Source organism: Ahaetulla prasina, chromosome 3 (assembly GCF_028640845.1).
Source record: "Ahaetulla prasina isolate Xishuangbanna chromosome 3, ASM2864084v1, whole genome shotgun sequence".
Taxonomy (NCBI): Eukaryota; Metazoa; Chordata; class Lepidosauria; order Squamata; family Colubridae; genus Ahaetulla; species Ahaetulla prasina.
In genome coordinates, this window is record NC_080541.1 from 107,819,360 (window position 1) to 107,843,872 (window position 24,513).

Sequence of the window (24,513 nt, forward strand, 5' to 3'; positions counted from 1 at the left end):
ATTTTTCAGACCTCTGTGATCAGTTTTAATCATACTTTGTTGGGAATTGCTCAGATTTGCCAATCTCTTGACTTTTTATGGGCAGAATCAGAAGTGGTGACTGGGATGGTGTCTTGTCAGATAAACTAATTTGTTTTGATCTATGGATCAATACGCATATGGTATTCTGTGGTGTGTCTCCAGCCACATACTGGTATATCTTCAGCTACATGAAGATGAAGGGGAACAAGGGGAACCCCTTGGCTTCTGAAATGAATTATGTCACATTGGATCCAGGAAGTTATCACTGCCTGATTCTGAGAGTAGGTTGTTCCTGTGGATTTAAAAGAGATCCTCTCCTGGGGTGAGCCCTCCCTCCCATCTTTCCCTGGATCTAGTGTCTTGAGCAGCAATTTCCCGTCTCTAACCTCCACATTTTAGGCAAGGTTATTGAAACTTTGTGATCAACTATGAAGCATTCTAAAGGAATATCTAAATACTTTAGAGTCAAGTTTCAGTACACAACTGTTCCTGTTAACGCTCTCAGCAACCTTTGGCCTCATTAGTCATGATATCCTTGTGAATCTGTTGAGAAAGAGTCAGCCAGGCAAGAAGGAGAGCTCAAGTGAGATTTTAGCCTTAAATCCTTGTGCAGCTGCAAAAGATTCAGGACTGACCCCGCCCCCCTCAGCTCTATGGAACTTTATTTATCTCTTCCCAAGGGAAGGCAGTCTAGGGAGATTCCTGTATGAAATAGGAATACAGAATACAATAACGTAGTTTGCTCAGGGGTGGCAAACTCAAGGACCAGGGGCCACATCTGGTCCACAGGGTGCTTAGACCTGGCCCACGGGGCTGCCCTAGAAACAACAAAGGATCGGCCCGCAGTGCCTCTGCCAATGAAAAAGGAGCTTTCATCTTTCGCTGCAATGGCCTCCTGCTGTCCTCTGCCAGCAAAAACAGAGCTTGGGGGGCTGCGTGCACCCCTCCCAAGCTCCGTTTTCACTGGCAGAGGGCAATAGGAGGCTGTCGTGGCTGAAAATGGAGCTTGGGAGCCCATTTTTGCTGCCAGAGTGCTCGGGCCACCACAAATGCCCCCGACATGAGTGACGTCAGGCTGGCCATGCCCACCCTGGCCGTACTCACCCCGGCCCAAAAGGTCAAACACAACCCTCAATGAAATCAAGTTTGACACCCTGCGTTAGCTTGAACTCTAAATGTGTGGTTGAGTTGTGGGGGAGAAGAGGTCACCTGGTCAGAAATGGTTGAGAGGCTCAGTCATCCCTCCTGCTTAATATTTAAATGAAATAGGAGAAGTCATTCACTGGTTGGGGAAATTTGCTGATGATACTCAGCTATCTGTGCAGTAGATGCCATTAATGTTTTCATCCTGTGCCTGGAGGTTTTATTATCTACTTTTCAGCACATCAATTATTTTTGTCCACTGCAGTTTAAAGGAAATGCAGCTTCTTTTCAATTTTGCTTACATGAATGGCATTAGGGTATGGAAGATGGCTATATTTTATCATCAATAAATCAGTGTAGTTTTTCTGCATTGAAACCATCTGTAGGTTTCCAACAACACATTATAGTGCTGTGGGCTACCAAAAAGATGTTGAAATTGTACTAACATTTATTAGCAAATTCTGGTGCTTTGGGGATACACTTATCATGGGGACATAAAAGCAGCAAGGCCTTGATTGATATTAGCTGCCTAGCTGCCCAGAATCAATTGGAGTTGGGTGACTAATAAATTTAAACACACAACACACACACACACACACACACACACACACACACACACACACACACTGACATCTCATTTACAGCTGCTGAAAATGTCAGCACTCCATATCTGTCCTGTTAGTGGACTTTTCTTGTCTTCCCTTGGACTCTGTGGGAATAAGAGGCTGAACTAGATGGGCTTTAGTCCAATCCAAGGAGAGCCCAAGCCTTACATCCTGGTTGAAATTATCCAAACTGTTACTGGTTAGCAAGAAGGAGTTAACATTTTCTCTCCCCCTACTGCCATGAGACAAAAGCTGAATGAGTGAATTGAGTATCGCTGCTTCATGGCCAACACTTTCCAGTTTAAATATCCTCCTGGAAAAGCTCTGCTTTAAGAAACATCCAAAAGGTTAGGGTTTTTGGGCCAAACCCAATTTTCATGGACAATCATTCCAAAGGACTCAGCTAACTGGGAACCACCAACTGCTGCTTCCACTTGATCGAAGTGGTCAATCCGTTTCCTGTGGGAGATGCAGTCATGAAACTAACCAGGTGTCAGGCTATAAAGGGCTTTATATTTTGAAACCAGCACAATAAATTGCATTTCAAAGCTGAAAAGAAGCCAGGGGTCCCCAAAGTACATATATTGTGACCTCCATAAAGCATCTTTGAGCACCCAGCCCACTGCATTTTGCACCAAATGAAGCTTTCGGGTCCTCTTTAAAGGCTGTCCTGGAGAGACAGGAGAGACAAGTAGAATGTTGCCTCACCACTGAAACTTCGGGATGACCAAAATCACCATCATCTTACAGAATTTCACAGTGACTTTCCCCCAGTCCACTAAGATGGGGCCTTTTGATTTATACTTTGGCTTCTGAAATATTCAGAGCCAATATTGAATACATGGTTTGAGAAGATTCAAAACTGATTAGGTTCCCAGTCTCTGTAATTCACAGCAAGGTTTATATCTATTGTAACATTTCTATTTTTAAAAAAAGCAGTGGTAGGAAACAGGAACTATTCCTTATCCACCATGCTATTTTTGCCACATAAATTGTCCCCCCCCCCACAATAGCTATTATGTTGGTGTAAAAGGATGCTTTTGTGCGAAATTGAATTATAATCGCGCCATGCATGAGTCTGAAGCCCAGATTGGTGACAAGAAACAATACAGACTGCAGTATCTCAAATTTGATTGAAAGCCATTTAGCAGAACAAACATCTTCAATTTCAGGAGCAGCAGAGAGCATTTCTTGTTGATCAGGGCTGTTCCTGACATGGTGATTTTCTGTTGCTATTTACTGATACAGACTGATGCAAGATCAACTGGACATGATTGATCAGTGCAAACAGTGCACTTGGCCATAGAGAATACTGTATCCTTTCCAGATGTTAGCTCTGCAATTGCATGGCCAGGGAGTTGCAAGTGTGTGCTAATAATAGCTCAGTTTGCCCCCTAGGATGTGGAGCACAGCTGAATGTAATCAAGTGACTCTAAAATGCAGCATTTATTCTGCCATTGGGTATACAGGCGATGGGAGGGAGAGAAGGACAGGCTTGATAACTGCAGTGAGTAAACAGATTGTTCAAAACTCCTCATTTTTCTTTTTTCCACCTTTAAAATTGGTGCAGTGAGCCATTGGAAGATGGCAATCTGGAGGACAATAGGATTAGAGAAAATGTCCTCCAACAGAAATATTCCATATAATTATACTCTGGTGTCACAAGCATAGTAGTATTGATCTGGTCCCCCAAATTTCCCTTCCATTGCATCCCAGTCCCACATCCAATACTTCTCTAACCCTCATATTTCCAGGGGATATCCAAGGCCATGACACTAGACTTAGTCATCAGTCCCTGTTTTAATAATGCCTTCAAGTTTGCACTACTGTTACATCTGATATGAAGGGTTTCTCTTAAGAGTAGCTTGGTTTTGCACCATCAGATTGATGTTGACTTTTAGCAACTACAAAGATAGACTTTCTCCATGAGGATATGTCCTAATCTGGTACTTTGGTTCTCCCAATAGTATACCCATCACCGATAACCAGCCCATCCACTTTGTACAGGTCATCCCCTTCCTCTTTCTATCCACCTTTTCTATCATTAGAGAAATAGATCTTCACATAATATACTTGAAGAAGGATAAGTTGAGCCTGGTCATTTGTGCCTTGAATGAGAACTCTGGATTGAATATTTGATGCTCTTTTGGTTTGTTTTATTTAGCGTTGATGGTATTGTCTGGAATCTTATCCAATATCAACATTTAAAAACACCAATGTTCTTTATATCCTGCTTCTTCATGGTCTGACTTTCCCTTCCACTGAAGTAAAACTATTGCCTGAATGATTCAGATATTTGTAGTATCCTTTCAAATCATCTGAATATGTTTCACAAGGACTTCATTGCTACCAAGTCTGACAAAGTAGATCACACTCTATTTCTTAGTCAGATAGAAAAATGTGGGATAAACAACATCACCACCAAATGGATTCTCATCTGGCTGACTTAATTGCACTCAACGAAACTGTACATTTAAAAGGAGGCAAACTTGCAGTGGGGTACTTCAAAATTCTGTCTCGGGCTGTCAAATTTTCAGATGACACCAAGCTGGGGGCTAGCCAACACTTTAAAATAGGGGACCCACTAGTTATGCATGCCTACTACTTGTGCAAATGCAGCTGTGTGCACCTGCCACTCACACAAAACCATCCACTCTCCACCCCCTGCTGATCTGCAAAGCTGGGAAGGTTGAAGACCGCGGCTTTAAAAGATAGATTCAAGACACAGAAGTATGACAGACAAGAATACTGGGCCCTATACAACAAAATGCAATTCAGTGCTGAGAAAAGTAAGGTCTTACATTTAGGCAAGAAAAATCAAATGCACAGGTATATAATAGGTCAGTGATGGCTAACCATTTCTGGACCAAGTGCTCAAATCGTGCATGCATGCAAATGTGTGTGTGCGCACCCGAACCCCCAAAATGCAATGCGCATGACGCCCCCATGCATGTGCCCAGCCCCCATGCATGCGCAGCAGAGACCCAAAGACCAGCTGGCCAATGGGAGGTGCACACATATGCATAGCGGACTTGATCTGGGGCGACGGCTCGCATGCCCACAGAGTGGGCACTGCATGCCCCCCTCTGGCACATGTGCCATAGGTTCGCCATCATGGTATTAGGTGGTACCTGCTCAACAGCAGTAACTATAAGAGGGATCTAGATGTCCTACTGGACCACCACTTAACTATGAACCAGCAACCAATGCAGTCCTAGGCTGCATCACAGAGAGACAATATATTACCACTTTATACTGCACTGGTAAGGTATACACTTGGAATATCACATCCAGTTCTGGTCACCATGATACAAAAAAAGATGCAAAATGATGCAAAAAAGATGCTGAGACTCTAGAAAGAGTGCAGAGGAGCAGCAAAGATGATTAAGGATCTGGAAACTATAAACCATATGAACAGCTGCAGTAACTGTATGTCTAATCAGCTGGAGGACTAGAGTGACATGATAGCAGTCTTCCAAATTTTGAGATATTGTCACAGAGAAGTGGGTGTTGACCATTCCCCAGAACACCATTCTCCTTTCTTTAAGAACCTTTTATCAAGGTACACAAATTCAGCTACCTGCTCTATTTCCTTCACATGTTACCATATTTTTTGGACTATAAAACACACTTTCCCCTACCCCCAAAAGTGGGTGGAAATGTTTGTGCATCTTATAGAGCGAATCTTGGTGAAGCCCCACCCACCTGCCAGCCCCCACCCTTTAGCCTCTGCCTCCCAGCAATTTGCCTCCCTGCAGCAAACAGCAAACAGCCTGGTCAGCTTCAGCACAGCCTGATTTAGCACGAACAGCTGATTGGCAGTTGGATCTGCCTCCCAGAATACCATCGATCAGCTGTTCCAGGCTGCAGGGATCACCGCTGCCCATTGTCGCCATTGCTGCCCATTGCTGCTGCCATCTATCACCGCCTCTTTGCACCCCATTTTTGGCTTCCGCACGTCCCATTTTCATCCCATTCCAGGAGGCGGCCACCTAACCCTGCCACCTGGTATTCTGGGAGGCAGATCCAACCTCCAATCAGCTTCTTTGTGGTAAATCAGGCTGTGCTGAAGCTGACCAGGCTGTTTGTTGTTTGCTGCAAGGAGGCAAATTGCTGGGAGGCAGAGGCAGATTTTTTTTTCTTGTTTTCCTCCCCAAAAGCTAGGTGCGTCTTATAGTCTGGATGGTCTTATAGTCTGAAAAATACGCTATATATCTTGCATTATTTGGTTCCTTTTTTTTTTTGGTTGACACATTTAACTGGATCTTTGATGCATTAATGTTCATATCCATATTTTTTGTTGCATTATTTAATCTGTTTTATGTTCACTGCAAATAATTGGATTCTCCACCAATCTCAAAGTATTATTTTTATACAAAAATACATGCCTGTTCTCTTCCCTAAGATACTACTAATATCTACACAAATATTTTTTACACTTAAAAAAAATACATTAAACATCCACAACACTATGTATCTTTTTTTAAAACCCCTGGTCAAGATTTAACCGTTTTGCTAGCATTCGATTCATTTTCAAATATGCTTTGCTTTCATAATATACCAGTGTTGGTAAACCTTTTCAACACTGAATGCTGAAACGGGAGCACATACGCCGGGGGGTGGGGAGCACCAGAAATTGGAAAAGTAGCTCCCCGGCACGCACGCGTGGGAGTGCCAGAAACCGAAGAGCAGTTCCCCAGCGTGCATGCACGCACCGGGAAGTTGAGCTTCTGATTTCTAGCATGCGCATGCATGCTGGTCACCTGGCTGGAATGCGCACCAGGGAGCTACTCTTCCAGTTTCTGCACTCCCGCTTGTGCAAAGACCAACTGGCCGGAGTACCGGAACCTGGAAGAGCAACGGACAATGACTGGTATGTCCAGAGAGATGGCTCTGTGTGCCATTTCTGGCACGTGTGCCATAGGTTTGGCATCATGGTGATATACCATTCTTAACTGCATTCAGCAACCAACCTTTCAAGGCTCATTTAACAAATTAATACTCAGTAGTTTTTGCATTTATTCCTGCTATTTTTGCTACCTAGACAATGTCAGATAAAAGAAGTCTGAGTCCAGATAAGAGGTGTAACCAGAGAATGTATCTCAGACAAGAGCCTCCCTAATTCTCATAAAGTGTGTGTGGTGGTGGAGTGAATTCAGATTTGCAAGTCTCTGTTAACATAAACATATAATAATAATAATAATAAATCATTATTCCGATTTCCTAGACTGGTCTACCTTGAAGGGCTGATATCAGTCTTGCAAGTCTCAATGCATTTCCCCCTCCTTCCCTTCATCTTTATGAGAACTAGGGAGAGTCTTGCCTGAAACATTTTTTCAGTTATAGTTCTGCCCCAGACTCAAGTTTCTTTTATCTGACCATTTTCTTGTGGCTTTGCTTTCTGTTCCTCAGGATAATTTTTTAAGAAAAATATTTTATTGTGATACACAATCTGACAAACACACAACATACAACATATAAATATCTCCTATTTTTAAACAATGTTTCTTAGTGGTCTTCTTTTCCTTTTATACCTTTCCCCCCATTTCTCATTTATTATTTTATTTTCTTTCTTATCCCATTTTCTTTATTTACATTAAATTATCTAATACTAATAGCTTTACTTTTCTACATTCTTATATATCTATTATTTACATATTGTACAATTCTAATTTCTCCCCTTTATTTTGTTCCTTTATTTCTAATCTTAAACCATTCATAACCATTTGTTATGAGAAGGAAGGACTCACTGGAGAAGAGACTAATGCTGGGAAAGATTGAGGGCAAAAGAAGAAGGGGACGACAGAGAACGAATGGAGTCACTGAAGCAGTAGGCATGCGTTTAAATGGACTCCAGAGGATGGTAGAGGACAGGAAGGCCTGGAGGAATGTTGTCCATGGGGTCGCGATGGGTCGGACACGACTTCATAACTAACAACAAGAACAACAACAAACCATTTGTTCCAGATTATATATATAATAATCTGTCTCTTCTTTCTCTTTTATTTCTTTTGTAAACTTGCCCATTTCGGCACATTCTAAAACTTTCCCTATCACTTCTTCGTCTGTTCGTGTCTTTTCCTGTTTCCAATTTTGTGCGTATGTTATTCGTGCAGCTGTTATAATGTGTAAAATCAAGTATTTTATTTCTTTAGTGTATGTTCTTGTAAGAATTCCTAGTAAAAATGTTTCTGACTTATTTTCAATTGGTTGTTCTGTTATTTTTTCTAGCCATTTCTTTATATTTGGCCAAAAATTTTTTGCCGCCAGACACGTCCACCATAGATGGTAATATGTTCCGTGAGTTTTCTTGCACTTCCAACATGTTGAGTTATTGTTTAGGAACATCTTTGCAAGTCTTGTAGGTGCTCAGGATTTTTTTTCTGCAAATTACACCATCAACACCTGTAGTCTTCTAGTTTTTCAACATTCTCATAACATTTGTAACTTCTTTTTCATGTATGGTTTTTTTTCTTGGACAGTAAGATTTATAAAAGTCATTTCAATTCCACTCTTTGACATTTCACTATCATTCCCACCCACAGCTCTAAAATATTCCTTCCAGTATTCCCTCATTTCAACTTCTGTAACAAATAATTTCATATTTTTTATCAGCCACTCTGTGGAAGCCCTTTGTTTAGATCTTTTTATTCTTGTTTGCTTATAAGGTTCATTTGTATAGTACAGTATTCTTGAAAACTGCTTGTTAAATTTGTAGTATTTAAGGCAGATGGTGTTATAAATTTTCTAAATAAATGAACTCAGATAACATATTTTAGTCTATTCATTTATAACTAACCTATCTTTATCCCTTCACTTCCTAGACCAGCTTCATTCAGATCTATTATCTTTATTTATTATTTATTTATTTATTTATTTATTATTTAAATTTTTATACCGCCCTTCTCCCGAAGGACTCAGGGCGGTTTACAGGCAGATAAAATAAACAGTACTATTACAAAATAAATACTATTAAAATACCACTAAAAAACTTATTCAATTTGGCATAATTAAAATTTAGCAAATAATAAAACCCATTAAAACCCATTAAAACCCATTAAAACCCTTAAAACCCACGAATTTAAAAACTAATCCAGCCCTGCGCAGATGATTAAATGTGTTTTAAGCTCGCGACGGAAGGTTCGGAGGTCCGGAAGTTGACGAAGTCCTGGGGGGAGTTCGTTCCAGAGGGTGGGAGCCCCCACAGAGAAGGCCCTTCCCCTGGGTGTCGCCAGACGACACTGTCTCGCTGACGGCACCCTGAGGAGTCCCTCTCTGTGAGAGCGCACGGGTCGGTGAGAGGTATCCGGTAGCAGTAGGCGGTCCCGTAAGTAACCCGGCCCTATGCCATGGAGCGCTTTGAAGATGTTCACCAAAACCTTGAAGCGCACCCGGAAGGCCACAGGCAGCCAGTGCAGTCTGCGCAGGATAGGTGTCACACGGGAGCCACGAGGGGCTCCCTCTATCACCCGCGCAGCTGCATTCTGGACTAACTGAAGCCTCCGGATGCCCTTCAAGGGGAGCCCCATGTAGAGAGCATTGCAGTAATCCAGGCGAGACGTCACGAGGGCGTGAGTGACCGTGCACAGGGCATCCCGGTCTAGAAAGGGGCGCAACTGGCGCACCAGGCGAACCTGGTAAAAAGCTCTCCTGGAGACGGCCGTCAAGTGATCTTCAAAAGACAGCCGTTCATCCAGGAGGATGCCCAAGTTGCGCACCCGTTCCATCGGGGCCAATGACTCGCCCCCGACAGTCAGCCGAGGACTCAGCTGACTGTACCGAGATGCCGGCATCCACAGCCACTCTGTCTTGGAGGGATTGAGCCTGAGCCTGTTTCTCCCCATCCAGACCCGTACGGCTTCCAAGCACCGGGACAACACTTCGATAGCTTCGTTGGGGTGGCCCGGTGTGGAAAAGTACAGCTGGGTGTCATCAGCGTACAGCTGGTACCTCACACCGAAGCCACTGATGATCTCACCCAGCGGCTTCATATAGATGTTGAACAGAAGGGGCGAGAGGATCGACCCCTGCGGCACCCCACAAGTGAGGTGTCTCGGAGCCGACCTCTGCCCCCCTGTCAACACCGTCTGCGGCCGATTGGAGAGATAGGAGGAGAACCACCGATAAACGGTGCCTCCCACTCCCAATCCCTCCAACCGGCGCAGCAGGATACCATGGTCGATGGTATCAAAAGCCGCTGAGAGGTCTAATAGGACCAGGGCAGAGGAGCATCCTCTATCCCTGGCCCTCCAGAGATCATCCACCAACGCGACCAAAGCCGTCTCAGTGCTGTAACCGGGCCGGAAGCCAGACTTATATATTTACTACCTGCACATTCTCTTAATTTCACAGACACAACACAATGTTTCTCTTCCATGTGTTAATTCGTGCTCTTTAATCTTTATTCTACTTGAATCTTCCATGCATATGGTCATCACTAAGTAGGATCATACATACTACTCTCTACTGCCCAAGACAACTTTGGCTAGTCAAAACTTTCACACAGTACTTTCTGGAAAAATAGAGAAGATTTAGATTACATTGCAAGCCTTATTTTTGGCCCTGCCACATGCAGCATTACCTGCTGGGTAAAGAAAGTACTGGTCAGTCATCACACATTTTGGACAGGACACCACTAATTCACCCAAGCATGCTAACATTACTGTATGCAAGCCCAGCTCTCTCATTTGGAGACAACCTTGCAAGCAGACACATTATTGCTCCTCTCTCACTAACTAGAAGTTACATGCAGCACATTAATTGACAGGATACAAATAGATAATAATATCAATAATAAGTGCCTGCTAAGCAATAATGGCAAGGATAATTCTGAGAGATCTTGGTTCCCCTTGACTTTTGAGTGAGGAAAACACTCAAGGCAAGAACAAATCCTTCCTTGTGCTGCCTTACACAACAAATATCTTACGATTTTTACATTTATTTATTGCTCAAATTCAAGGCTGCCTTCACAGAGAAACCACATTAAAACAATGGTGAATAATGCTGCTTGTTATAATTAATAACAAAGTGTGTGCATACCCACACACACATACACACACATCTCACAACTTCTAGAACACTGGTGTCAAACTCGTGGCATCACATTGGCGTCATGTGATATTTCGCGACATTTTCCCTTTCGTGGAGCTGGGATGGGCATGGTCTGCGCATGATGCATCCAGCCTGCTTTAGAACATTGTTTCTGAATATTGGCATGTTTAAAATGGGTGGACTTCAAGTCTCAGAATGCTCCGGGAGTTAAGGTCAACCCATCTTAAACTTTCCATGTTTGAAAAATACTAAAATAGACTAATACAAATGATGCATTAAATAGTAATATATTGTACATGTACGGGTCAGAGATGGTATTCAGCAGGTTCTGCAGACATTTTGAGTAGTTCGGAGAACCGGTAAATACCACCTCTGACTGGCCCTGCCCCCATCTATTCTCTGCCTCCCGAGTCCCAGCTGCCTCGGAAATGGGGATTTTGAAGTAACCTTCCCCTAGAGTGGGGTGGGAATGGAAATTTTACAGTATCTTTCCCCTGCCACGCCCACCAAACCATGCCACACCCACCAAACCACGCCCATAGAACCGGTAGTAAAAAAAAAATTAATCCCGCCACTGGTACAGGTGTGTATGCAAAATAGGGGGATTTCTCGTTTGCCCCAAGTTTTACAATGGGTTGTCCCAGAGAAGTCATTTTACAAAGTGCAGCACAGCCCTGCAAGCACATTAGATAAACCCTGCTATGCAAAGGATGACCAAGGAGGCATTTTGCAGATTTTTAAGCCCTTTTAGTTCAACAGCGCCTGGACTGGAATTTCTATTGCTAAGTGGCACAATTGTAAAGTATGATGTCACATCAACTTGCAGCTTAGTGACAGCAGTTTCAGAATATCTGATTGCTATTAAGCAAATCCCACACCATCATTGTTATTATTGATGTTATTGCAAGGTACTTTGGATGGGGATTATAGGGGAGTAAGTTGTTGTTTAAGTAAACTTTCAGGGCTTCATATGCTAGTTTCTGTTTAATGTGGAAAAACGTAGCTACTATTTTGCTGATGCTAGGAGTGAGCCTACAGTTGGTAAGTATTTTCCCAAGATTTTAAGGTCTTTGAAAAAGGAGGTTCCATGTGTTTTTCTTGTACCACTATGGCCAAATCATCAATGTATTGAAATTTGCGTTCTAACCCTAACCCAGCATATGTATAAATCGAATAATATGGGTGCCATTACAGAGCCTTCGGGGCTGTTTCATCTTTTAACCTTATGTTGTCCCCCATTATTATCTGAAATGACCTATCACTCAGCATGTTAATTAATTGGACAATAGAGATTTTTGCAGGGGATAATATGGCACAGTTTGTATAACAATCCGTCCTTCCAAATTGTGTCATATGCCGCAGTTAGGTTTACAAACACAGCTGTGGCTTTGATGCCTCATTGGAATCCTGCTTCAATATAGCCTCTTAGGCTTAGCACCTGGTCTACACAGCTCCAGTCTTGTCGGAAGCTGGCTTGTTCCATGGGCAGATGTTAATTTATTATGGGAACTATCCTGTTTATAATTAATTTTTCAAGGAGTTTGTAGCAGGAGTTCAAAAGGGCAATTGGGTTTCAATTCTGTCTTGTGGTTTGCCAGGTTTTAAAAGTGATATTATTTTAGCTTTTTTGAATTCTGGTGGGAGGCAGTCTTTGGAAACTATGTCTGAGTTTGTTTGTTTGTTTGTTTATTTATTGATTTATTACACAATAAATGAGCACTTTAAAAATCTTGGACAAGTATCACTAGGTGGTGCTGTCGTTCCATTGTATCTCTCATGGCCATTAACACTGGGAAGCTGGTGCAACCATCTGTAAAAGGCATCTCCCGGGAGTGAGGGGAACAGTCAGAAGCCACATAACAGTTTTGAGCTTTCGCTTCTGTATCATCCAGGCAGTCGACATTCACAGCAGCATTTTGGTGCAGAACCTGAATCTATGATGTCAGCAAGATTTCCTGAATGCAGAGTAAGAGACAGAGTTAAGGAAAAGAACAGTAACAAGTGCTGGTCTGTAGAGTGGGCTTCATGTGTTGTAAGATATAGTGGGAAGCTATTCCTCTCACTTCACATTCATTGGAGGCATGTGTGGATTCTTTGCATAAGGGAGGGCAGGTGTAATTAGGAGAACTTCCAAAATAGCTTGCATGTAGCTGATTAAAATCATATCCTGTCTGGGATTGAACCAAATGCATCTACTGGAAGCTAAAATTCAAGAAGAACTTTAGATCAACACTGTGAAGGTCAAATAAAGTGCTTCTGAGCCCCCCTCCCCCCCCAGCATGGCATCCTTCTCAGATGGGCTAAGTGGCATTATGCCCTTTCCCCAAAGGCCCCATAGAATGTTTTGGGAAGGAGAATGATAATGTTTATAAAATATTGCTTTTTCTGGTGCTGTTGTAATGTTAGGAGAACTTTTTCTAGGTGTGTCTGCTCCAAGCATTCAACAGACAGCATCTTCCTTGGTTCTATCAGCCTGCCATTCAAATATCTTTCTCATACACCCTCTCATTATGAAGAAAATGGCTTTGATTTTTTTTTTCTGGGCCTCGAAAATTAGTTGAGTTTGCTGTATGTATTTTTCCTACTCTGTCATTATGAGATCTATGTTCTTATGAAACCAATATTGAATTCTGGCCATTTGGCAATATTTTATTACTTATTAGCCAGCTAAATGGCCATGTTAATTTATTACACAAGCATACACTCACACACAAACATATAAAAACATGTGCATTATATTTCAAAGCCATCACCACCATCTTAAGGTGGATTTTGAGACCTAGTCATGCACAAAATTCAGCTACAATTTCACAGTTGAATATGATTCTTTGTTTTAGAAGTAAAATTTATCCTTCATAAATCTTGACAATATACTTGTGGAAACACGCCTGCTTAGAGGATAGTTCAAACTACAAAATCTCGGAGTAACTGTACTTGCAAAAGGTGAGGGAAATTTGTTGTTCTTGAGGCACAGGTACAAAAATTAATAAACTAGTTCTTGTGTCTTGCAATTATCCTGCCTACACTACATTTCCTACCCTAGACTCCATTTCACACTTAATGGGAAAATTTTCTTTGAATACAACTAATATAAGTAAACTGATGGAGTGCCTCTCCCTTTGTGTCCCACAAAGAAGGCAGAGCTTCTTTTAAAATATATATAGTCCTTGGCTAAGGTTGGCAACTGGGAGTTGAATTTCTTTTGCTTTGTGATGCAGTCATAAAATGCAATGTCTTCTGACTGTATCACTCAACAATGGCAGTTTCAGAACTTTCTTTGTTCTTTGCCTTTGTTAAGCAAATCATGGTTATTGTTAGTGAGGATGCACATAATTGCTATTTGTGAGCTTCTAATGGCTTCCCCATTGACTTTGCTTCTAGGAAGAAGATTGCAAATGATGACCATGGCACCATGGGATACTGCAACGTTGTAATTGTGAGCTGGGTGCTGAGTGCAATTTGGTGATTTTAGGAATGCTGTAATGGCCAGAACTTCAAGGACTGGTCATAAATACCACTTGTTCAGTGCTAACAGAAGTTTAAATGGTCACTGAATGAGTGGTGGTTAAATGAGAATCACCTGTAGTTAATTGATGGTATGAATTGGTCCATTTACTGTATTGAAATCTGAGATTCTGGAAAAAGATGGGTTGCTTTATAGATTTCTAATAATTATATTTAGAAATAGCTTGCAAGGATGAAGAGCAAGATTTTTGCAAAATCCCAAATGAAACTTTCTAATGTTAATCATTTTAAATCACATTCCTTAGTTCTTCAAGCTCTAGCAAATAATAATAAAAAGGCTGTTAAGAAATGCAAACAATTAGATGAGCCAAAAAGCAGTTCTTTTAACAACAGTGCCTGGGAAAGGATTCCCCCTTCAGTAGTGTATGCAAAGGCAAGGCTCATGCTAAAATGGAAGCCTAAAAGACAGAGAGATACAGATTAAAGAAACGTTGTGCCTTTACCTATGCAAATGCGGCAATAAGAAAGAGCTGTTTTTCTTGGAGTGTGAGCAATGAAAAACCTAAATATTGTAAGTAATTGTGAGAGGGAATAACTGAATATCTCCTCAGGGCACACCTTCTTCCAAAGGTTCCTTTGCTGCTTCCATTCAGAGTGAACCTGCGGACCTCTGCTAATCATTCTAGCTGGGAAGTTTTTTATTCTTGTGTCCAGGACTTCACTTCCAGTCCAGTTCTAGGGAGGTTCTCTGGATCATCCCATCCAAATTGCAAAAATACAGAACCCAACAAGGGGGAATTGTATAACCATGCAGTCTTGCACATTGGAGAAGCTTTAATGAGAAATTTCCATATAAAACCAATGAAACAAAATAACTAGATATTGCAAAGGAATTTATTAGGAAAGAAAAAATATAGAAGAAACAGGAGGAGGCAACGATGATCCACACATAATTTTAAATTATATCAGTAACTCATCTGCTTGGTACCTCTTCAAATACCATGGGCTGTTGGTTTCAGAACATGTTCACGGCAGTGCAGGTACCATAGAGAAATCATCTGGATGTCCTGCTTAAATATTTGTAGGCAGAACCTTCTTGGTTCCTCCCCCCTTATGTAGTTTGCATTGATGTGCTGCACTGCAAACATAAGCACTGAAAAGAAAGAGTTGAAGAAGAGCAACATATATTTGTTAGGTTGGCTCTTTCATCTAGATACTTTCTTAATACTGTCTCGTACTTAATGAAGTTAACATCACATACATAAACTAGCTGGTAGAGCAGGTGCTATAAAATTGGAAGACTGGGAAAAATGGGAGAAAAACTTTTGGATATCTCTCTTTTTTTTTTTGAAAGGTGGTCCATACATTGCTGTTCATAGTGAGACATTCCTCTATCTTCCCCTCCCCAACTATGCATTATATTCTGTTAAAATTGCAACAAAGCTACTGAAAAATGAATGAGATTAGAAAGGGACAGGGGGTTACAAACACATTTATTCTTCTGAATTTCAGTTGGGGACTAAAGATATTGTTCGTGCATTTTTCTTTGGCTACTCAGATAGATTACTCTTTGGTCCGGTACTATTTATTCTATGGAGTCCTGCAGTTATACACTGTCTTCCTTGATGGTGAAATTCCACATGAAGCAAGTGAGATTATCCAGGGATTTAAATAAAGCTGTAAATGAGGGCTCCAGAAATCTGCCTGCAGTTGATAAACACCATAGATTTTGAACAAAATGTGGCGTGTATATTTCTATTCATTTCACAGAACCAGATTATCGAGTTATGCTCTTCAATAAATTTAGTATTAATTGCCACAGAATTCAGAGTGGTGATGTTTTCAGATAAAGTACATTTTGCTGTTTGTATATGAACAGGCAGCCCTATACAGCTCAGAGTCCCGTGAAGCATTGGAATATTTAAATATGTGGGGTTAGGGTTTGTTTACAAAATGATGTGCTTACTTTCAAATGTTGGGACATTCAAAAATATAGAGACAATGGAGCAAGGAATGGGAATGTCAAATGCATCAGCATCAATGGGAAACCATTTTCTCATCTCTCTATCATATTTCTATAGATTTGAATGATTAAATCAACCAAACTATTACTTTCTGGGTACTGGAAACTGAACTGATCACGGGCAAGTGTTTGAAGAAGTATTTAGTCTCACAGAAATGAGATGTTGTGTCTCAACACAACAAAGCAGCTCACAAAATTGTATAATCTGTTTCTATAAAGAGTCAAGGCTCAACAGATTTGTCATGCACACAGTAGATTCTATGCATGTACTGTGCAGGTGTAGATGTGCCTGTTATCAGTTGGAGCAAGGTACCAGGCTGTGCCATACTGCTAAATGCAATCAACATTTTGAAGGGAAATGAGCAGATGGCAAAACTAGACACTCAGTACTTTCATGATAGGAAAAAAATTGATACTTTTGGATTACAAGGATACCTCTCCGACAGATAAGGATCTGAAGAGTTCCTTCTCTTTGCAGGCATTGAATAGGTATTATATTGTCAAGCAAGGGCCTTATATGGAGGGTTATTTAATATGTTGGACTTCATATATGAGTTTATGCTTACTTTTGCTTTTTGATGAACTGAATGTTACTTAATAAATGCACATATACAATACTTTTTATGTACATTTATCTCTTTCTTCACTTATTGGTTAAATATAAAGGAGGATAATAGTGTCCCCTAAACCCCTTTTGATGGATCTTTCATTAAAAAAACACACCATTGAATAGAGATCTTCTGGGAACTTGAAGGTTCAGAGAGTGGAAAAAGAATAAGATACAGAAGACGGACCCAATATTTCTTCCCTCATATACTCCTATTTCGGGCATCTGAAGACTTGCTGTTGAATGGACCATGGCTGGGCTCATTTTTAATTTGAAATGCTTTATCATCTGATGTAACTCCTCCAATGATATTCTACATTGAAGCACAGCAGGCTCGACCATGTATGGGTACTTCCATCTGCACGGTTCAAGGGAGGGGCAGGTATGGCGGAAGCAGGGGCTCGTATCAGGTTCGGGGAGTGCGTCCTCGCTGTTTAAAAGCGATACCGCACTCCGGGCCCCTAGGCTTCACTCAGGTCCCGAGTGGTTATATCCCCCGGAACCTGGACCTTCGGCTGATGTTATGTAATGCCAGGTCCGTCATGAATAAGGCCCCCCTCATATTCGATCTTATTCAAGAGGGGGGAGCGGACCTAATGGGCATTACGGAGACCTGGCTGGGCACGGAGGGGGGGTTCCCCTCATTGAGATGTGCCCGCCGGGTTTTCGTGCATTTCATCAGCCGAGGGCCCAGGGTAGGGGTGGGGGAGTAGCGGTTGTTATTAACGAGAGTCTGGCTCCGAGGGAGGTCGCTGTCCCGCAGATAAACGGTTGTGAAACCCTCTTCGTGAGGTGGGGCTGGGGAGTGCAGGTGGGCTTGCTGATCACGTACCTGGCTCCTTGCTACGTGACGGCAGCCCTGCCCGAGCTGCTGGAGATGATAGCCGGGACGGCGGTTGAGACCCCCAGGCTTATGGTCATGGGGGATTTCAACTTGCCGTCGGCGGGCGACTCGTTAATGGCAACTCGGGAGTTCATGGCTTCCATGACGGCCTTGGACCTGACCCAGGTAGTTGCGGTCCCCACCCACGTCGGGGGTAACACACTGGACTTGATTTTCATCTCGGGACAGTGGCTAAATGATTTGGAGTTAGGGGAATTAATATCTCAACCCTTGTCATGGTCTGATCATTTACTCCTTCAGCTAGACTTTCGGACCGCTGCACCTCACCGCAGGGAGACGGAACCGGTTCAACGGTTCCGTCCCAGGCGCCTGATGGACCCTGAGAGGTTTCTGACGGAGCTTGGGCCATTCCCGAGGGAGTTAGCCCACGGCTCGGCTGAGGAGCTGGCGGCCGCCTGGGATGAGGCGGCCGCTGGCGCCTTAGACCGCGTCATGCCTTTGCGGCTTCTGACCCGGCGACGAACTTGACCAGCTCCTTGGTATAACGAGGAGCTGAGAGAGATGAAGCGCCGGAAAAGAAGCCTAGAGAGCGCCTGGAGGTCCAGCTGCTCCGAACCAGACCGAACACTAGTGAGGTCATCTATTCAGACCTACCTAATGGCGATCAGGGTGGCGAACCATAACTATTTCTCCGCACTCATCGCATCGGCAGATAATCGCCCAGCCACCCTGTTTAGGGTGACCCGCTCCCTGCTCAGGCAGAAGGCTCGGGAGGACCCCTTACAGGGACGTGCTGAGGATTTTGTGCAGTATCTGTCTGATAAAATCGCTCAGATTCGGGACGGCTTGGACACTGATTGGATAGATTCAGGTGGGATGGCGGAGACGAGTCTTGAGAATGTTATCTGGGCTGAGTTCGATCCTGTGACTCCTGAGGACATGGACAGGTTGTTGGGTAGGTTGAACTCCACCACATGTTTATTGGACCCGTGTCCCTCCTGGATGGTGCTGGCCACCCGGGAGGTTACACGAGGCTGGCTCCAGGAAGTTACCAACGCTTCTTTGTTGGAGGGTGTTTTCCCTGCCGCTTTGAAAGAGGCGGTGGTGAGGCCCCTCCTTAAGAAGCCCTCCCTGGACCCGGCTATTTTAGCGAACTATCGTCCAGTCTCCAACCTTCGCTTTTTAGCGAAGGTTGTTGAGAGTGTGGTGGCATATCAGCTTCCTCAGCACCTGGAGGAATCTGTCTATCTGGACCTGTTCCAGTCCGGTTTCAGGCCCGGATACAGCACCGAGACGGCTTTGGTCGCGTTGGTGGATGACCTCTGGAGAGCCCGGGACAGGGGTTGTTCCTCTGTCCTGGTTCTTTTAGATCTCTCAGCGGCTTTTGATACCATCGACCATGGTATCCTGCTGCGACGGTTGGAGGGATTGGGGGTGGGAGGCACCGTTTATCGGTGGTTCTCCTCCTATCTCTCTGACCGCTTGTAGACGGTGTTGGCAGGGGGGCAGAGATCGGCCCCAAGGCGCCTCACTTGTGGGGTGCTTCAGGGGTCTGTTCTCTCGCCTCTCCTGTTCAACATCTACATGAAGCTGCTGGGTGAGGTTATCCGTGGTTTCGGGGTGGATTATCATCTGTACGCTGATGATACGCAGCTGTACATTTCCACCCCGGGCCACCCCAATGAAGCCGTTGAGGTGATGGGCCGGTGTCTTGAGGCCGTGCGGGTCTGGATGGGGAGGAACAGGCTCCAACTCAACCCTTCCAAGACAGAGTGGCTGTGGGTACCGGCGTCCTGGTACAGTCAGTTTACACCATCGCTGACTGTGGGGGAGGAAGTACTGACCCCCAGGGAGGGAGTGCGCAACTTAGGCGTCCTCCTGGATGATCGGCTGTCCTTAGAGAATCATTTGACAGCCGTCGCCAGGGGAGCATTTTATCAGGTCCACCTGATTCGCCAGTTGCGCCCCTTCCTTGACCGGGACACCTTACGCACAGTCACTCATGCCCTCGTCACTTCCCGCCTGGACTATTGCAATGCTCTCTACATGGGGCTCCCCTTGAAGAGCACCCGGAGGCTCCAGTTAGTCCAGAATGCGGCCGCGCGGGTGATAGAGGGAGCACCGCGTTGCTCCCATATAACACCTATCCTGCGCGGCCTACACTGGCTACCGGTAGTCTTTTGGGTGCAATTCAAGGTCTTGGTTACCACCTTTAAAGCGCTCCATGGCTTAGGACCGGGATACCTTCGAGACCGCCTTCTGCCGCCGATTGCCTCCCAACGACCTGTGCGCTCCCACAGAGTGGGCCTCCTCAGGGTGCCGTCGACCAAACAATGTAGGTTGGCGGCCCCCAGGGGGAGGGCCTTCTCGTTGGCGGCACCAGCCCTGTGGAACGAGCTTCCTCCAGGATTACGACAACTACCCGACCTCTGGACCTTCAGATGTGAACTGAAGACTCTATTATTTCAGCGTGCGGGACTAGCCTAAGATAAAATGTTTTAGCATATTTTAATGGGGTTTTTATTGGTTTCTATTGTTTTAGTGATCAGGCCATGATAATATTTAGTTTTAACTGGGTCTTAATGTTTATTTATTATATTGTTTTAATATGCCTGTGAACCGCCCTGAGTCCTACGGGAGATGGTGCGGTATATAAGTTTGATTAATAAATAAATAAAAATATGATTCAATTCATATGATTGTACCGGTTCTATTTAAGGTAGTTTCCTGGAGCAATGGTTTTTCATCTGTGAGGATGCTATCAGTCAAAATCTTTATTATGCCCTTAAGCCAGAAAACACTACAGAGGAAAAAAAAATCAACTTAAAATTAATAAAACTAAAGAGTAGATATAAAATACAATCAAATTGCTATTTTATGCACTAAAGTTCATATTTTAAAATCTGATGAAACTTGTGAGATTTTCAAATTTATTTATTTATATAAAGATGCAGTTTTTTTTAATCTGGAAGATGTGTGAGAGGTTATCAGGATTCCATTATAATCCCAGGAATCATGTTGCTGTTCCTGACTTGGTCCCTATAAACAAAAAGTTTGGACAAGATGCAAAAATGTGATTACCTGTGTAGTGGGGACCACCTGTTTATACTAATCCAATCTTAGATTTTTTTTAAAAAAAGAAACCTTTCCTTTCCTCTTCAGGAAAATGTTCATTCATTGTTTAGCTAAAGTGATTCAATGAAGTTTGATTATAGCTTGGCCTATTTATATATCTCCTCAACCAAAATTGCCCAGAGGCAGTAGCTGAAGAATTATCTAAAACTAAAGAGTCAAATCAACTGTAAAAAGAAAATGGAGGATATCCATATTATCTACCCTCTAGAACACTGGAGATTAACTAGTTTATAAAATAAACATGTTCTCCCCCCTTTTTTTGGGGGGGGGGTTCTATTTCTCTCTGGAATAGGCTGGAGGAATTTGATCATTTGCTTAACAACACATCAGTACTACTTGTTTTTGTGCTAACGTGTTCCGTGGCAGAGTTAAAAGAATAAACTTTTCCTTGCACCCCACCTGTTTTTCAACTAAAAAGGATTGGATACCTATCACCTGGCCTCCACCTGCAGCCACACCTCTTTTCACTTTATTCATAGTAGCTTGACCAGTTCTATAGAAAAACAGTGCACAAAGCGCAACAGCATTATCATGCAGGTTTTGCTTCAAGTCTCCAGAGAACTGGCACTGCCTAAAGGGAAGAGCTTTGTTTGCTCCAAGATTCCACTTCTAAAACCTCACCCACCCCCCACATTCCTTCTGTTCATTGTGACATCACTGTCTCCCCACACCGGACACAAGGCTACTTGCTCTCCAGACCTCAGAAGTTTTTTTGGTCACACTTTTTTGCTTTGCTCTCCAGGCCTCAGAAGTCATTTTATTTTTGCTCACACCGTTTCAGAAGCCCTCCCCAAATTCCAAGTAATCCTTAACACCTGCAATTTGATTGAAATTCCCCACTTCAATTCCCTCAGAATTATTAAAAACAGTAAGTAATTTCTAAAAGTAGTTTCTTGGAAATAAAGTAGGATTGCCATGCATAGACTTCAATCCAGATTAATGAAGGAACCACCAGAAGCTGCGACAACTAGATACTGGAACAGCCCAGAAGAGCAGATGACAAGGTTTGGAGAAGAGTGTAGGCAACTATGGATGATCTTCATTGATGAGGCAGGTTTCATTCTGAGGGGCTCAGCATACGGAGACCAAGGAGAAAAAACTTTATTTATTTACATATAATCATTAAAAAAAATTACATGCCTATCCAGCATAAATAAATAACTCTGAGAAGCTAACAGTCAATACACAAAGGACAAAAACCCAACATGATAAAACTCCTGCAAACAAAATGAAAAATACAATTAGAAAAAAGAACACAATGCAATAAGTGAGGCACTGCATAACCAATTTGCAGCGCCAGAACATATATGGAGGGACATTGTTACTCCCTTAGCATTTTGACCTGAGTGCCTAGTGAAAATACCAGATCTTCATGGTCTTCTGAAAGGCCAAGAGGAGCAAGGCATTCTAGTCTCAGGAGGAGGATATTCCTATGACAGGGAAGGTATGTCTCTTGGATGTCACCAGATGACATTGCTTCATAGAAAAAATATAGAGCATGCCCACTCTATCAGAACTGGTGGGATGGGCTAAAACGTTAAGAAATTACTGTATGGAGTTTTCCACAAAGTCTGAAGTTGTAGTGGGATGCCACAAGAGCTCACAATAGTTTCTCTTACTGGCGTCATAAGTGAATATTCAATTCTCTCAGGCAACAATAGTTTGGTCCAAACTGATTAGGTTCCTGGCTTCCTAGTAATAGTAATGCAGGAGATCTCCATTATACTGCATCTTTCCAAGTATTACATCACGTTGAATATGTGTGTGTGCATGTGTATGTTTGCCTCCTGTCTGGTTCCATATGCTCTAGGGCCATAGCCTACAAGCTCCAGCCTCTCCCAGGAGGATTCATTGGAAGAGTGGGTCCCATAGTGCTGTGGTGTGGTAATAATATAGCTGTCATCTTCTTGATGCAATAATCTATCACCTCCTCTGCTAGCATAATCTAGTACAGTTGGTGGGCCGTCAAATATCTATCCTGGAGAGGCCAATATCTACATTTTTTCCAAATGCTCCATTATGTCAGTCCTCAGTTAGTAGACAACTTCATGCATTTTCTCCAAAAGTGAATGCTGTCTCTTGAGAAATATTTATTTACCTCCCTAAATGTTTGATCATTGGAATCATTTGGCAAGGAAACAATGCTCAAGCTGAGGACTTTTCAGTAGTTTGAGCACCACAACATTTGTGGGAAGGTGTCTCATGAGTATGGTAAGTGACCAACTGCCTCTTTCTTATTCAGTCAGCTAGTCCAGCATTAGTGCTGTGGATTTTTACTTATACCTCTCTTTCACCCTGGAAAAGACGGTGCTGCAGGAGGTTAACTCTGCTGCTTCTCCTGCAGTAGATGACTGCTCTCATTTCTATGGTAAAAGTAAGCTACAAACTTCCTGTGTGTATTAATCAGATAATCCTTTATATTGAGTGAAGCTTGTAAGCAATGCAACTGATGGTCACAAATCCAGCCTCAAATCCTGCTCAGCATATTCAGTAACCTCTGTTGCTGAACATATACTATAACTGAGTGAGCTGCTGCCCAGCCATCTAATTGGTGGCAATACTGATTTTTCTTGCTGTTTCAGACTGGTCTATGACCTTCATATTGGAAATGTTCATCTATATCTATCCTTCATGATTAAAACTTTGCTGTCTTCTTACTCTTGTCCTTTGAGATGGATCATGTTGCATTCTGACTGCTCCAAATATCGTAACTTAACGGTTTGGTGATTTCATCAGTGTTTTTCCTGGCTGACTATCACAGGGAGGGCACTACTGAATGGATGCAGGTGAGGTATAATGGCACACAACAGTCTGAATCGGAAAGAAATCAGTGGATTCCACTATTGATCTAAACTAGCATCTTACTTTAGGGAACATGAAGCTGAGAAGAAGGTTGCACACATTTTCTCTGTTCTGGTGGTCTAATGTCTGACTGCTCTGTTTCTGTCATCAGCAAAGCAGATTGGTTGCATCATCACACTATAAAGTGCTTTAAAACTGTGCTGTATTCCCCAACTCGGGATCATACAAGTATAGAAAACATAGTGGGATTGACCGCAATTTCAAAATCATTCCATATTATGCTGACTTCAGATCTTTGTCCTTCCTGTATTCTGAAACTGCTATGCTAAAGGTGATAGGATACCAGTCTGTTGTTGCTGCTGTTCTCCTCCTTTGCTGTTGCAGCTTTCTAGGCCAGTGTTTCTTAACATTGGCAATTTGAAGACCCGTGGACTTCAACTCCCATGCTGGCTGGGGAATTCTGGGACTTGAAGTCCACACATCTTCAAGTTGCCAAGGTTGAGAAACACTGCTGTAGACACAAGGTTGCCAAACTTTATAGAAAGGGTGTCCTCTTGCTTTGCAAAGGATAAGAGATGACACAGATTAGCCCATTGTATTTTTCCCCTGTTCCTATTCTCCCTGTGGAAGCAACACATGTTGCAAATGTTTGGGAGAAGGAAAAAATAATTTGATTAAAGAGGGATGAGAGATTGCCAGGTTTTTTCCATACTGTAAAAAGTCAAGGTAAATTCCCTATGCTGTTTCTTGTAATGGCTAACAGATACTTGCAAATGGGAGGGAGACACAGTTTCTTCTGCCATTGCTCCCTGCTGCT